Source organism: Triticum urartu, chromosome 1A, assembly GCF_056163025.1.
Source record: "Triticum urartu cultivar PI428250 chromosome 1A, HENAU_Tu73, whole genome shotgun sequence".
NCBI classification, from domain to species: Eukaryota; Viridiplantae; Streptophyta; class Magnoliopsida; order Poales; family Poaceae; genus Triticum; species Triticum urartu.
In genome coordinates this window covers 480,581,224-480,594,615 of record NC_141873.1, presented here as the reverse complement: position 1 = coordinate 480,594,615, position 13,392 = coordinate 480,581,224, and positions in this window count along the sequence as shown.

The following is a 13,392-nucleotide window of genomic DNA, read 5'->3' as shown; positions in this document are numbered from 1 at the left end:
AAACATGCTTATGGCCATGCAACAATTATATGGTGCGTGTAGGCACTAAGGAAGAATTTTGTCGGATTACGGGTTCCGGCAAACCCTTGTGAGGTTCGAACTCTGGGGTGCGCACGAAGAACACTCTCTTCCTAGCTCGCTCACTCAACGATCCCACGGCCTAGCTTGACGGACCCAAAGAACAAGAGACACAGGGGTTTATACTGGTTCGGGCCACCTTGCGGTGTAATACCCTACTCCAGTGTGTGGTGGATTGCCTCGAGGGGTAGAGGATGAACGAGTACAGTGGATGAACAGCCTCAGGAGGTGAGGTGTTCTTGGGCTCGATGAGCTGATGTGTGTGAGGATGATCTCAATGCTCTCCCTTCGCTACGGTGATGGCTAGGTCCTATTTATAGTGGCCTTGGTCCTCTTCCCAAATGTTAGGCGGGAAGGGATCCCACAATGGCCAAGTTTGAAGGGGACAACTAGTACAAGCTATCCTGATGAAAGGTGGTCTTCGCATGCCAAAGGCTCTGGTGGTGATGCTGTTGTGGGCTCCGCGATGACCTCCGTCCTATCGTCCTGGCGGTCTTGGTCTTGTTGCACTGATATGGAAACCTTTGCCTGATGCCTCGGGACACCGCGCCTGTGCTTGCCTCCTTAGCACCAAAGAGCAAACTGGTACACTGCGCCCCCACATGGCCTTGGTCGTCATGGCTCATGTCACGTGAACCTCGCGAGATGCCCCTTGCATAGATATCTTCGCTCCTCGGGAGCCGGCCTAGTGAGGCCACCCCCAGGGAGGTCTTGGTGTCGTCCTCCTCGTGAGGCCTGGCCCCTCGCGCGGGTCTTGGGTGGTTGCTTCTCAAGTTGGGTCGTACCAGGCCGTTGGTGTAGCCACGCTTTGGGCCGCAAGCAGGCAAGTCTGGGCACCCCCGGTCCCAGAACGCCGACAAATTTGAGCAGTATGTTCACAATGCCGAACTCGGTCCCTACATTTCAGATAAGTGCAACCAACACCTCAACCTCACTGAATCATTTACCAAAGGGTTTAAATTCCATCCCCGTGAGTCTAGGGTGTCATTTAAACAGTATGAAAATCCATTTACCATATCTCTAGAGAGATTTTCCCACTGCTGCAAAATCCCATTCTGGGGTTCGCTTGACGAACCACCAAGGTCCGAGTTTGAGATATTCTTGACTAGTCTTTGTTATGGTGAGACTAGGGGAGTGATGCAAGGTAGAATAAAGTGCATTCATTTTCCCTCAATCCAGTACTTTGCATTATTTAATGGAAAATGCATTGTAGGCAAACAAGATTGTAGTACAATTTGTGCTCTAGACTTGAGCCTCATACGCACCGCTCTCACCGGTGACAAAAGTTATAACCTTGGAGCTATTGTTGCATGCAGGTTGCAACACCACGCTGGTAGTGGATATTTTTATGATGGAATTTGTGCCACACGCTTAGCAAGAGAGTTGGGTGTTTCACCTTGTTCTTATGACCCTATTTTACCCACGTAGTACTTGAACTTTGATGCTATGAAACGTCATAAGATCCTTAGTGGTGAACCCCATAATTTCACTTATAACTTGTTGTTTAATAAAAGTTCCATGGTGGACACATATTTGTCTGCACCTGATCTCTTTGATGTTCACAGTAGGGGAAGATATTATGTTCTTGAGAGCGAGGCCCGAGCTCATAACACGATAGTCATGGCTGCACGGCGGGCTGAGGCATCCGCACCGAGAGCCTCCATGAGCTATCACTCCGACCATTATGCAGGCTACCGACTGATTACCAAGTTAGGCCAAAAGCCTAAGCTTGGGGGAGTACCTATTTCCACCAACATTACATTCATGTTCACAAATTTCATTCCAGTTGTCGGTGTCCACACTTTTTCATTGTATTATCCATGCTGGATTTATTTTCTCGCCTTCTTCTTGTGTGTTTGAAAAACTTTGAGAAAATACAAAAATATTTCCTACTTCTTTTTTATTTTTCTTTCTAGTGTAGTTAGTTGTAGTATCTAAAAAGAAAACTCAAAAAGATTTCCTTATTATTCTTTTACTTGTTGGGAGCATTCCCGGGTAAATAGTCTTTCTCGTTTTTGTTTTTCCTTTTTATTTGCTCGTTCAAGAAAAACCAAAAACTCCAAAAACATTTTAGTGTTTCTCATGCCATGCATAAGTATCTAGGAGTGGATAATGATTTATCTTGGATGTCAACATTCCGTTAAAATGATTGTGATGTAGTATGATGATATGGTATCCTCCTCTGAATGTTCGAGTGGCTTGACTTGGCACATGTTCATGCATGTAGTTGAATCAAAACCAACATAGCCTCTATTATATTTATGTTCATGGTGTCCATATCCTACTCATGCTCGAGTGGCTTGACTTGGCACATGTTCATGCATGTCTATTATGCATAATGTATGATCATGACCATCGTTGCTCTCCAACTGGCCGCTTCCCAACCTAATTGCTAGTCATCGCATGTACTAAGCGGAAATACTGCTTGTGCACCAAAATCCTAAAACCCAAGTTATTACAGATGAGTCCACCATACCTACCTATATGCGGTATTACCCTCACGTCCTAAGTAAATTTGCATGTGCCACATCTAAAAACTTCAAATAAATATCCTTTTTGTGTGCTTGGATTGTTCACAAAGTGATAGGAGGTAGTTAGTATCTTCCATGCTAAACGGGTTATTCTCATGACGAGTGTTTATTCACTTGTCCTTGCACGAGAGGGGCGGTAATATGGATCCCCGGTCCCAAACTGCAAAAAGAAAAGAGCTTACAAATAATCAAACAAAAACTCCTATGGAGTAATAATCTTTACTTTATCGCTTGGGAACTGCTACTAATGTGTTTAGCATGGAAGATATTGATAACTGATGGTCGCAAAGTAAATATGAAGGGTGCATCTCTCAAAATTTCATTCACCTATGTTTTAAAAACCTGATCTCTGGCACCTCTGCAAATCCCTGCTTCCCTCTGCGAAGGGACTATCTATTTACTTTTATGTTGAGTCATCACCTTCTCTAATAAGCGCCAGATCTGAGAGCATGGTTGTCATGCTCACGCATTGTGTGTAGTGAATGTTGGGTGTTAGCATGACTGGATTTTTTAGACCATGAATTACAATGTTTAGTCGTTGCTTGAACTTTGGAGGTGCTCTACATTTATGTTTTGCGGTCTCACAAAGGGCTAGCGAGATACCACTGTTGTCATATTATATCATGGTTGCTTTGACAAAGTGTTGATATTTGATATATCTTATTATTGCTCTCTAGTTGTTTATGTTATTGATATGGGTTAATATAATTTCTAAGAGTTATTGTTGACATGGTTAGTCATGATCTTTGCTGAAAACCTGGGTGCTACTTAAGCTTATTTATGTAAACAAGAGAAAAAGAGTTCGTAAAAGTTTTTCTTTTTCACTTCCAGTTTATCAACTGAATTGCTTGAGGACAAGCAAAGTTTTAAGCTTGGGGGAGTTGATACGTCTCCGTCCTATCTACTTTCTCTAACGCTTTTCCTTTTGTTTTGGACTCTAATTTGCATGATTTGAATGAAACTAACCCGGACTGACGTTGTTTTCAGCAGAACTACCATGGTGTTATTTTTATGCAGAAATAAAAGTTCTCGGATTGGAACGAAACTTTGCGAGGATTTTTTATATAAATAAAGAAAAATATTGGAGCCAAGAACCACCGGAGGGGGCCTCCTGGGTGAGAACAACCCACCAGGGCGCCCCCCTCCAAGCGTGCCCAGGTGGGTTGTCCCCACCTGGTGGCCCCGCAGACCCTGAAACCGACGCTATAAAACCACATATTTCTAGAAAAAAACAGAGAGGAAGAATTATCTCATTTCACGATACGGAGCCGCCGTCACCTCCCGTTCCTCATTCGGAGGCCCAGATCTGGAGTCCGTTTGGGGCTCCGGTGAGGGGAATCTTCGGTCTTCATTATCACCAACCCTCCTCCATCACCAATTCCATGATGCTCTCCACCAGGAGTGAGTAATTCCTTTGTAGGCTCGCTGGTCGGTGAGGAGTTGGATGAGATTCATCATGCAATCGAGTTAGTTTTGTTAGGGCTTGATCCCTAGTATCCACTATGTTCTGAGATTGATGTTGTTATGACTTTGCTATGCTTAATGGTTGACACTTTGGGCCCGGGTGCCATGAATTCAGATCTGAACCGTTTATGTTATCACCATTATATCTATGTTCTAGATCCGATCTTGCAAGTCATAGTCACCTACTACGTGTTATGATCCGGCAACCCCGGAGTGACAATAGTCGGGACACTTCCCGATGATGACCGTAGTTTGAGGAGTTCATGTATATGTGTTAATGCTTTGTTCCGGCTCTCTATTAAAAGGAGGCCTTAATATCCCTTAGTTCCCAGTAGGACCCTGCTGCCACGGGAGGGTAGGACAAAAGATTTCATGCAAGTTCTTTCCATAAGCACGTATGACTATTTACGAAATACATGCCTACATTATATTTATGAACTGGAGCTAGTGCTATATCACCCTAGGTTATGACTATTATATGATGAATATCATCCAACGAATTCACCGATCCAATGCCTACGATTTTCCTACATATTGATCTTGCTAAGTTACTACTGCTGTTGTTACTATTGTCACCGCTACAAAACTATTACTATCACTGTTACCGTTACTGTTGCTGCTACTACTACTATCAAAACTATCATACTATTTTGCTACTGATCACTTTGCTACAGATAATTAATCTCCAGGTGTGGTTGAATTGACAAATCAACTACAAATACTTGCAAGTATTCTTTGGCTCCCCTTGTGTCGAATCAATAAATTTGGGCTGAATACATTACCCTCGAAAACTGTTGCGATTCCCTATACTTGTGGGTTATCACACCATGGCAAAATCCCCTGATTTCGTTTTGAGTTGTTTCTACAACAGATTTAGAGCGATATGTCATCCCAAGATTCGGAGGGAGAGAGCCATGTAGCTGATTACATTGCAGACCCCAAGGTCTATGGGGACGTGGAGCATTATGGTTGGACCACGGAAGAAGAAGAAGACTATGATCCAACGGGAAAGGAGGAGACAAGCTCAGATGAAGATGAAGCCCCATTACCCCAACCTGGGGACATGCACGTGGAGTTCAAAAAGTCAAGTCTCCCTAATAAGACAAATAAACCTAAGATCGAGTTTATCCCTTTCCGTCTTTTGCAGGAGAACAAGCAAGAATTATGCAAAAATATATTAACTCTGGAACAGGAGACTGATGATTTGAGGGGGGGAAATCTCATCCTCAACTGTAAGATGAGAAAAAGGGATACGATTTCATCGTTAACAACTCCATCATCACCACCACTAAATAAAGAGACATAAATACTTGGGTATGGGCACCCCCCTTGGCAACTGCCAAGCTTCGGGAAGGTACCCCGGTATCGTATCACCATCATACTTTTACCCTTATCATTTTTCTTAGTTCGATCCTTTTGGTTATATTTTGATCCAGTAGAATAAAGTTTTAGTATGATCTAGCTTTGAGTTTTGCTGTATGTTCCCTCTATGTAATCGAGTCCATGAGTTATATATAATAAAAAGTAGTTTTGAGTTGAGGGCTTTGCTTTCTTGCTATGATCTTGAGGGAATAAAAATAAAAAGAAATAAAAGGATCATATATTGATCTTATGGAGAGTAATGACTTCACATATAAAGAGTATGATGAATAAAAGTTATTGAGAGTTGAGAAACATAATTTTGGTCATTGTTGCAATTAATAGGAAGTAATAACGAAAGAGAGGCTTCACATATAAATATACTATCTTGGACATCTTTTGTAATTGTGAGCAGTCATTAAAATATGATATGCTAAAAAGTTGATGTTGGACAAGGAAGACAACATAGTGGGTTATGTTTTCTTATATCTGAATAGAAGCTATGTTGTCATGGATCCTACAACATGTTGAGCTTGCTTTTCTCTCATATGCTAGCCAAATCCTTTGCACCAAGTAGAGATACTACTTGTGCTTCCAAACATCCCTTAAACCAGTTTTGCCATGAGAGTCCACCATACCTACCTATGGATTGTGTAAGATCCTTCAAGAAAGTTGTCATCGGTGCAAGCAATAAAAATTCCTCTTTAAATATCTATGATCTATTAGTGTGAAGAAAATAAGATTTATACGAACTTGTGATATGGAAGAAATAAAAGCGACCAATTGCATAATAAAGTTCTTTATCACAAGCGGCAATATAAAGTGCATCCAACCATAAAAGCGCATGACCACCTCTGCTTCCCACTGCGAAGGGCCTATCTTTTACTTTTATCTTCTACCCTTATACAAGAGTCATGGTGATCTTCACCTTTCCTTTTTACACTTTTTCTTTTGGCAAGCACTATGTCTTGGAGAAAGATCTAGACATATATATCCACTCGGATGTAGGTTTTCATAAACTATTATTGTTGACATTACCCTTGAGGTAAAAGGTTGGGAGGCAAAACTATAAGCCCCTATCTTTCTCTGTGTCTGATTGAAACTTTGTACACATAAGTATCATGTGAGTGTTAGCAATTGTGAAATACTAAATGATAGTTGAGTATGTGGACTTGCTGAAAAGCTCTTATATTGACTCTTTTTGATGTTATGATAGATTGCAATTGTTTCAATGACTGAGATCATAGTTTGTTAGTTTCCAATGAAGTTTCTGATTCACACTTTACCTTGTGAATGAATTGTTACTTTAGCTTAAGAAATTATATGACAATGTATGTTGCTATTCTAAAGATGATCATGATGCCCTCATGTACATATTTTATTTTATCGACACCTCTATCTCTAAACATGTGGACATATTTTTTGATTTCGCCTTTCGCTTGAGGACAAGCGAGGTCTAAGCTTGGGGGAGTTGATACGTCCATTTTGCATCATTCTTTTATGTTGATATCTATTGCATTATGGGCTGTTATTGCACATTATATCACAATATTTATGCCTTTTCTCTCTTATTTTATAAGGTTTGCATGAAGAGAGAGAATGCCGGCAACTGGAATTCTGGACTGGAAAAGGAGCAAATATTAGAGACCTATTCTACACAACTCCAAAATTCCTAAAACTTCACGGAGAATTATTTTGGAATATATAAAAAATATTGGGCGAAGAAAGCATCAGAGGGGGGCCACCTGCCATCCACAAAGGTGGGGGCGCGCCCTACACCCCTGGGCGCGCCCCCTGCCTTGTGGGCCACCTGGCAGGTCCCCGACGCCCATCTTTTGCTATGTGGTGTGTTTTGACCTAGAAAAAATCAAGAGGAAGCTTTCGGGCTGAAACGCCGCCGTCTCGAGGCGGAACTTGGGCAGAACCAATCTAGGGCTCCGGCGGAGCTGTTCTGTCGGGGAAACTTCCCTTCGGGAGGGGGAAATCGAAGACATCGTCATCACCAACGATCCTCTCATCGAGAAGGGGTCAATCTCCATCAACATCTTCACCAGCACCATCTCCTATCAAACCCTAGTTCATCTCTTGTATCCGATCTTTGTCTCAAAACCTCAGATTGGTACCTGTGGGTGGCTAGTAGTGTTGATTACTCCTTGTAGTTGATGCTAGTTGGTTTATTTGGTGGAAGATCATATGTTCGGATCCTTAATGATAATTAATACTCCTCTGATTATGAACATGAATATGCTTTGTGAGTAGTTAAGTTTGTTCCTGAGGACATGGGAGAAGTCTTGTTATAAGTAATCATGTGAATTTGGTATTCGTTTGATATTTTGATGAGATGTATGTTGTCTCTCCTCTAGTGGTGTTATGTGAATGTCGACTACATGACACTTCACCATGATTTGGGCCTAGGGGAAGGCATTGGGAAGTAGTAAGTAGATGATGTGTTGCTAGAGTGACAGAAGTTTAAACCCTAGTTTATGCATTGCTTCATAAGGGGCTGATTTGGATCCATATGTTTCATGCTATGGTTAGATTTATCTTAATTCTTCTTTCGTAGTTGCGGATGCGTGCGAGAGGGTTTAATCATAAGTGGGAGGCTTGTCCAAGGAAGGGCAGCACCCAAGCACTGGTCCACCCACATATCAAATTATCAAAGTAACGAACATGAATCATATGAGCATGATGAAAACTAGCTTGACAGTTATTCCCATGTGTCCTCTGGAGTGCTTTGCTATATATATGAGTTCGTCCAGGCTTGTACTTTTCTACAAAAAGGATTGGGCCACCTTGCTGCACCTTAGTTACTCTTGTTACTTGTTACCCGTTACGAATTATCTTATCACACAATTATCTGTTACCGATAATTTCAGTGCTTGTAGAGAATACCTTGCTAAAAATCGCTTGTCATTTACTTCTGCTCCTCGTTGGGTTTGACACTCTTACTTATCAAAAGGACTACGATAGATCCCATATACTTGTGGGTCATCAATAACCTTCACTGCCGTGCAGGGAGATTATCTTCGTCATTTGCATCAAACTCCTCGATGCTTCAGGGACCTGTTAATCTGTGTGCACTGGCAAACACATAACTCTCATATTGTTTATGTCAACCAACCCCAAAACATAAGGGGCCTATCATTGCACCAACACTAGGGGGTGCTAATCACGTCAACCCCCCAATAGTGGGCAGGGCCGAGGACCCCCGGATAATCAACAACTGGGCCACGTTTACCATACCCCATGGCGTGCTCAAGATGGAATCCTCTGAAGACTTAGCACATACTCCAAGACATGTTTAATCATCGACATGTTTATCCATATGCAATAGACCTACATGTAACCCTTGGTTCCCCCATTGTGTATATAAGGTGAGGGGTTTTAGACCATAGGGTAGAGAATAATCCATTCACATACGATCTCGAGGTAGATCATCCTGTACTTTGTACTTCATCGCAATCAATTTAATAGAAGCATGACGTATGGTTTTACATATTTGAGAGGGCTCAAACTTGGGTAAAACATCGTGTCCCTCTTTGTCTCGTTACCATCTAGCTCAGGGCCCCCTACTCGAGATATGTCAGATTCAACTCCGACATTGGTGGCCCATGTAGGTCCCGCTATGCTCGTCTTCGGATCGATGACACCATTGGCTGTGGGAAGAACTTATTTCTCGAACAACCTTTTGTTTCCAACAACGTCACGCTCTAAGTCGATTCGACTAGCCACCTCGGCCAGATCGAAAATTTCGCTCCAAGCCAGACCATCGGGTTTGAAAACATGGAATATGCTACGAATGCCCGCGACGAACTTACGTTTTTGGGCTAGTTTCAAACCAGTCCGAGCATCTCGCCAACACCTTCACTCCGATCTCAGATTCAATCTCGGATCAAGACCACGACAAGGATCATGCCTCAGATCTGGCTTCGAGCTTGGAGCCGAACACTACCTTGTCAGATCAGACGTCAAGTTTGGCCAACGAAACCCCCAAGACCATGTCAGATGGGACATCAGGCAAGCTTCAACTAAGCCCAACCTTAAGTCAGGATATGGGCGAGGCCGGCAAAGTGCTTCTAAACGAGATGTTAGAGTGGATTCAGAGCCTCGCAATCTCGGGCGGTCGGACCTCGGTGTACGATTAGATCTAGGATAAATCTGGAGGAGTCGGAATTTGCAAACCCACCCTCCACCCACCTAGTCGCTACCGTCTAGGACTTAACTGACGTTCTAGTGTACGCATCCGACGAAGAAGCTGACATGGATGAAGATGTCGACGAGATGTCAGACACAACCTCACCGCATGTCGCTACTCAAACAACGGTCTCATGCACCGAATCAAACAACTCGTAGGGCGACCAATTTTCTACGTGCATCAGCCGACTGACGGGTAGTGTGCACAATTTTCTATGCTTATTTGCACTAGTTTATTTAATGCATAGCTGGCCAAACGGGCCGCCCGACACGACACAGCTGATAGAGGCGAAGATGTCCCGATGTTTCGATGAGATATTTATCGTTTTCTATGGGAGTCGTCTTTGATGATCCGACTACGAACGTGCGAAGACGTCGTGCCTTAGCAATCGCTAAACCAACTTCCGAGGGGTTATTGGTCACGCCGGAGCACGATCGACCTGACCATGAGGGTCTATTTCCTGGGAGCAAACAAAGAACAAGCAAGAAACTGAGATTGTAATCGGGATAATGCGAATATAAGAGGAAATCTTTATTGATGAAAGTGGGGTCCTATGACGCCTTGGTCTGGTCGTTGAACACAAACGAAGTACGCAAAGTTGCAACTATGACGAACTTTTAATATAAACAAAACCCAATGTCTAAATGGTGCCCTAAGGGCTATGTATATGAAGAAAGAGGGGGGGATTTCGTGGCCCTTGGAGGAGGGGTCCGAAACCAACTCTATGTCTTGTTTCCCCACACATACGGATTCTAAAAACAGCCTATACTCAAGTATTTCGAAATTACATAGGCCTGACCCAATCATAAGGTGACGCAACACCTATAATAGTCTCTGAACAAAATTTATGAAGTGACATCTTGTATATATTTCGTCCAAGGCTTCATGCACTTATTATGGTGGCTTCAAAGTCCTGAAATTATCACTTGTAACTCCGTTCTTATTCCTCTTCTGCATGCCATCATATCCATGCTTGATCTTGCTCCAATGTCCATCCTTCTTGTCCAAGCTAGGCCCTTCATTTGTAAGCAAGACAAATATATATATGCAATTTAGACATCATCATATTCTCATGAGTATTAGAATCATTACCAAGAAACGAAAGTACCTGATAATTTAATTGGCATGCGCGAGCTCTAGTAATTGGTCCAGTATGTATAGCAGCAGGGGTTGTGGGTGTAACAATGGTATTAATGTCCTCATCAACAGCCTGGCCGATTGTAATCATGTCTGGCCCGGTCTGACCCGCTGAGGCACGATTACTATACGGACCGTGTCGTGCCAGCCCGTATCCTGCACCTTAGAGCCCAGGCACGACTCAGCTGCTAATCGGGCCGGCCCATTGGCATGCCAGGCCCACTGGCCCGCATGCTGTTTGGCCTACGGGGCGTTTTTAGCCTATTTTTACTTACTGAGCTAGTATTAGGCCTTATATAGGTATATAAAAAAATTAAAAAAAATAATCAGGTCGTGTCGTGCCGGCCCACGTGCTCAGCCTAGCAGCCCAAGCACGGCCCAAGGCGTGCTGCGTGCCGGGCCCGGCCCGTTTAACCCGTGTCGTGTCTAGCCCATGGCGGGCCGTGCCGGCGTGCTCGCGGGCTCGGCCCGTTTGGCCAGCTATAATTTAATGCTAACATTACGACATCTATTAGAACTTGTTTTTTGAAACATAGTACAGACATAGGCGCTCATATATGCGCACATACATTCATCTTTATAAACGCACGCATGTACACGCTAACCGAGCAGGCGAGCACCTTTGATAGACTAAACTGACACATCATTTTGAGATTGACGAAGTCTCCAACCATCTAATCACATATTGGTTCGTAACATCTATTAGAACTTGGCATTTGTTTTCAATTACCACGCGCTGAGAAAGCAAAGAAAGTGTCCGACACTTGAAATTTCTGTTGCGGCGGCCGTACCAACTGCCATGTGCGCTCGTCGCTACCGTGACAACCACCACGTATACAAATGTAGAGTATAATCTTATTGATCTAATCCTCACTCCACACTCATCAGCCAACCAAGGAAGCAAAGCAACATACGTGTGTTGATCAAGCACAAATTAAGCTCCCGCTGGTTACGGCTGGCGCTCTCAGAGGTTGCTTCAAACGATTCGCCGCAGCCAAGCTCAGATGGTTATCCAGTGTGACGGTGGAGTCGACTTCTACGACGGCACGACACGGGCCACAAACTGCACAAGATGGAAGGCCATGGCACCACCCTGAACCACACGAACGTGTTGGTGGCGTTACGCAATCATCATCGACAGTTTGTTGGTGTCAGACGATATACGATTCTTGATTGAGTACGTAGCGGAGCTACACACTATCCATGATCTTTTTTCCTTGTAGACACACTTCTTTGTTCTCCATTCACGTGTGTTTGAGAGGGAAAAATGCCGAGCCTAGCTAGGTGCGTGCTACTCTGAGCCGAGCACATGCGAGCTTGTGCCTCCCCCGCTACTGCCAACCAACTAGATGAGCCGTGCTGCCCTTCGGGTCTTCAAAACCCAAAAGTCTTGCGCCAACTTTGGTGTGTCTGCCACCTGTTCGGACGCGAGCGAATCCTGCGAGCCCTGTCGAGCTTTACGCCGGGAAGGGGCCAGCCCCCGCCGCGGCCGTGATGAGTGGGCGGATATCCTTTCCTTTCCGGCGGGGTGTCAGCGGCGCACGAGCGTGACCACGATCGATGTCGATCAGAGCCGCATCGTCGGGTTGCACACCGCGACGGATCCCGCCCGACCCGACCCACGCGATCCCAATAAAATGTTTGTCGCGCGCACAGCGAGGCACGGCCCGGCGGCCTCACACTTGTCGCGCCGCACGGGGAGCCAGATGTGCGCGACAGTCGTCCACTGACGGCGACGATCCACGTCGCCGGCCGCGGCGTCACCGCGTCCAGATCCACTCCGCCGCTGTCACGCCGGACACACGTTGCAAGTACGGTGCGTCCAACAGCGACCCGCCCATCTAGTTCCGTGGCGCTCACTCGGGTCGGGTGAAAAAGATGCCGTGCACGCTGGTCACTGGTCACTGGTCACTGGCTAAGGGCAACTCTAGCGAGAGTCGCTGTATTATCACGTGTGCGAAGTGTGTTTCATACTACTATGGAGGCCTCGAGACGAAGCGCAAATTTAGAGCCGTCGTAAACCAAGCATTCAATTTTGTCCATACAGGATCCATTTGACACTGGCCACAAGATCTCTTCCTTTTCCATCTCAGCGATAGAAGTTTTTCTAATGGATTTCGACAAAAGTTACAACTAGAAGTTCGACAAGCATTTAAACTACGGCTCTCTATTAGAATTTGAAATGCATGCTCTTCCTCCGTCTGGAAGTGACCTCGCAGACGAGAGAGGCTACGCTGCCATGACTTCCGCCACTACGCGGTCGACGAGTGCATGGGCGCCTTGATGCAGGAGAAGCCCAAAATTTTGAAGGTCGCCGTGACTGCGAGATCCATTTTGTCAAGGCGGCCGCCGACAATGGTCAAAGGAGCGGAGGATGACGGGGAGGCACTCTAAGCCAATGGTTGACCAAACCTTATATAGCGCACGCTCCTCGACCCACTGGGAGTAGTCTTATACCCTTCCCAAAAATCTCTCTCGGCAGTCCGACGGGGCTGAATGTAGTGACGAGAAAGGGATGATATGGTGGCAGAGTGGCGCATGTGAAGGGGTGCGATGGGAGTGAGTGTGGTGGCGACGAGGAAGGGGAGATAGGGGTGGAGTGGCGTCGCCGAGCCGGGTGCCCAGATT